This window comes from Thalassophryne amazonica, chromosome 2, assembly GCF_902500255.1.
Source record: "Thalassophryne amazonica chromosome 2, fThaAma1.1, whole genome shotgun sequence".
NCBI classification, from domain to species: domain Eukaryota; kingdom Metazoa; phylum Chordata; class Actinopteri; order Batrachoidiformes; family Batrachoididae; genus Thalassophryne; species Thalassophryne amazonica.
Window position 1 is genome coordinate 78,026,327 of NC_047104.1, and position 3,704 is coordinate 78,030,030.

The following is a 3,704-nucleotide window of genomic DNA, read 5'->3' on the forward strand; positions in this document are numbered from 1 at the left end:
GCACACTTGCCTTGTACACGTTGACTTCGGCTGGTTTGTGGACAACCTCCAGACAGGACTCGCCCACGATGACCCAGCCCAGGTCGAGCCGTTGCGCATAAAGAGCGTTGTGTGGCCCGTTGATTTGCTCCTGTACCTTGTGGACTCTCAGGATGTCACTTCCTAAGAGCAGGAGGATGGGTGCGTCAGGGTCCACAACAGGAATCTTGTGCGTGACTGGCTGGAGGTGGGGTGGTTGTATGCAACATCTGGTGACAGGATTTCTGATATATCACCAGGCACGATGTTGCACTCGATCAGCATGGGGAGCGGGAGTTGCAGTTTTCCATCCATGGACTCGATCACAAAGTTGTTGGCTCGCCTGCCGGAGGTCTCTGTACTCCCCGAGCAGGTTTTCAGCGTATACGTTGCTGGGCTGGCTTTGACACCGAAAAGGCTGAAGAACTCTGCTTTTGTAAGAGACTTGTTACTCTGTTCGTCCAGCACTGCGTACATCTTGATTGCTTTCTCTTTTTTCCCTTCAGGAAAGGCTTTGATCGGGCAGATTTTGGCGCATGAGCGTGGGGTGTCTGCATTACCGCAGACCTCGGTGGAGTAGTTGGACATGGCTGCTGGTGTGTCCTCGGTCGGCTCCCCGCTTTCGTCCTTATCTGCTTTGGCATTCTCTGCAGGTGGAGGAGGACCAGGGTGGAGAGCTGCTATGTGCTTTTCACTATTGCACTCGGTGCATTTGATGGGTGCTTTGCAGTCTTTTGCAATGTGCTGAGTTGACCCACAACACTTGTAGCATATGTGGTTGTCTTTCAGGTATGCCTTACGTTCTTCAACAGTCTTTAATCTGAAAGCCCTACACTTTTTGAGTGGGTGTGGCTTCTTGTGTAGTGGACACTCACGGTCTGGTTCACTGGTTTTCTTGTCTGTGGAGCTGGCGTGACCATCGCTGGACTTGGATGTAGCATCCGTCTTGTGCACGGTGACTGTAGCTTTCTGGCTGGGCTTTATGGCCTTGTTGGGTTTGGACGGCATGGAGGTGGCAAAGGCAAAGCTGGGGTCGTTCCGGACTTTGGCCTGTTGGCGGACGAACTCTGAGAAGAGCGGGAATAGAGGGAAAGCTACAACGTGTTCTTCTTTGAACCTGGACCCCTTGGTGATCTCCTGAAGGCTGTAGGGCAACTTTTCCACTATGGGGTTTACCCCCGGGCTGGTGTCCAGGAAAGCGAGGCCGGGAGGAATCCATCTGCCTTCGCACATTCCAGTTCGAGCAGGATGTAGCCCAGATCCTGGAGTTTGGCGCTGTCTTTGTTGGTTAGTTTAGGAAAATCTTCCAGTTTTTTTAAGCAGTGCGTGTTCGATGACCTCTGGTGTGCCATGACATTCTTCCAGGCATTGCCACACCATGCTGAGGCCGGCGGCGGGATTGAGGACGTGCACTGAGCGGATTCTCTTTGTGTGTTCGGCTGATTCGGCTCCAAGCCATTTGACTAGCAAGTCCAGCTCCTCTCTATGGGAGAGGTTTAAATCTTGAGTGGCGGTCACAAAGGATGCTCTCCATGACCAGTAATGTCATCACACTTGATAAGGCCGGAGCTGACGAGCTCTCACCGCATGAGATACCTGGCGAGATCTTGCGCTTGTTGTGGCTCATGTGAGGTCACTCTCTGGGGGTTGGTGGGCGGCTGTAAGTTGTTGGGATATGCCCGAGTGGTGGCCTCAGCTGGGTTCTTCTCTTTAATGTTTGTGATGTTCAGCATCGGATGTTGGTGAACAGCTGGCCCGGCTCCGGCATCTTAGTGTCTGTGTGTTCTTTGGGGCTCCACTGATGTATGTTTCAGTGGCTGTGAAACAGCTCTGCGTGTTGCTGGACATAGTTACCGGCTCGTTCAGCTGCATTGAGGGGCTTTTCTGGAACATATGGCCCGTGGTGCTTCTCCCTGCTTTCAATCTCCTCTTCCTCCTTGCAGGCGGCTGCTTCGGCCTCACGGGCAGCAGCGTTCTTTTGGCAGTTGAGGAGGTGGAGACTGGCTTCGAGTTCAGCTTTTTGCCTCATTGCGTTAGCTTCAAGCTCGGCTTTCTGTCTCATCATGCTGGCTTCTTTTTCGGCTGTGCCTGTGCAGCTTTCAGTTTGGCGCGTGCTCTGGCAGCGTGTGTTGACGTTGACCCCCTGCTGGAGCAGTGTGAGGAGTGATGGGATTTTTGTGACCGGGCATCTGGTGTTTGAAGTGGCTCTTGCTGTTCAGTTGACTGGTGAATATCTTTGGTTGGCTCTGGTGCAGCTAAACCTAGTGCCTGTTCGACGGCCTCCTGCTCTGGATTGATTGACTGATGACTCATGATTTCTTTTCCTCTCTAATCTTCTTACTTGAGCCCGCTGCGCTGTTGTGTTTTTACTATGCTGCCCTCGCACTGCGTTGCTACTTTGCAGAACAGCTCCAGCTCTCCACAATTTCTCTGATACTTACTGGACTGGTAAGCATTGAAAGCCGAGATAGGCATGTCCAAACTTGTCCTCCGGCACGCCGAAACGGAGGTGTTCCTTTGTCTCGCTTCCAAAGCGAATCGGTATTTGCGCGCGAAGCCTCCGCGCGGCTTTCCATGACAAAATCTCTTGTTAAAAGTGAAATCTGTCGGAAAATGGCTGATGTCCAGCTCTTGTAATAATCAGAGAAAGAGCACACGACGGTCTCGTATCCACAGAGCCATCCGTTTAGAAATGGTCCGGTGGCTTGTGCCGCGCCGAGCGTCCTTAAAAGGGTCCTTAAAGCTGTAGTAACAGTCCTTATTCTCTGTGAAGCCCGTAAAATTTTCACCGAAAGCCAGATAAATTTTTCTAATGGTTTCCAGGTGCCTGTCTCTAACAGCTTCTGAAAAAATTCTGATGGAAAAAAAGTCCTTTTCATTCCGCCATTTCCAGACAATGAAAATCCGACGAGGGGGGCGGGACCACTCCTTCCCAAGGCATGCTCACAGGCGAATGACGTCACCGACAGGTGTGGAAAAACTCACGCATGCGCACGAGGGTTCAAGCATGTCTGACGTAAAAACATATGAATGAATAGTTTTTGAAAAAAATAAAAAGGACCGTTACTTTATTGACAGACCTCGTATTTATTCTACAGTTGGCTGACTTAAATACACCTACTGGCTCCTTTGTAAATACATGTATATATTCTTGTCTTTTTATATTTACTTTTTTACACCTTTGCACTACGGGAGTTGTCTTTTAATTTCGTTGTACCTTGTGTATAATGACAATTAAAAGCATTCTATTCTATTATTGTACCGGTGTGCCTTATTGGCTGGTCACTAACACAGTGCTCACAAACAGATTTAGACAGATTTGTGAACAACATTTGTGAGAAATAGGTATTTTGTGTGTAGAGAAAATGTTTTAGATCTTTGAGTTCAGCTCCTGAAAAATGGGAGCAAAAACAAAAGTGTTGCGTTTATATTTTTTGTGAGAGCAAGTTGTGGATCATACCATATTAATATAGTTATAAACAACAACAAAAAAAAACTTTGTAAATGTAATGTAAACAGAAGAATAACAACTTTTAAGGTCAAAACACTTCTATAATTTTACATGAGCTTAACTGTGTTTTATCAATTTTTAACCTGCATAACTATGTGGTTTAAACTTACACTGTGGGGTGTTCATAACTTTCTGTGTGTCACCCACCCTGCGCTCTCAGTGGTTTCTTCCTGAC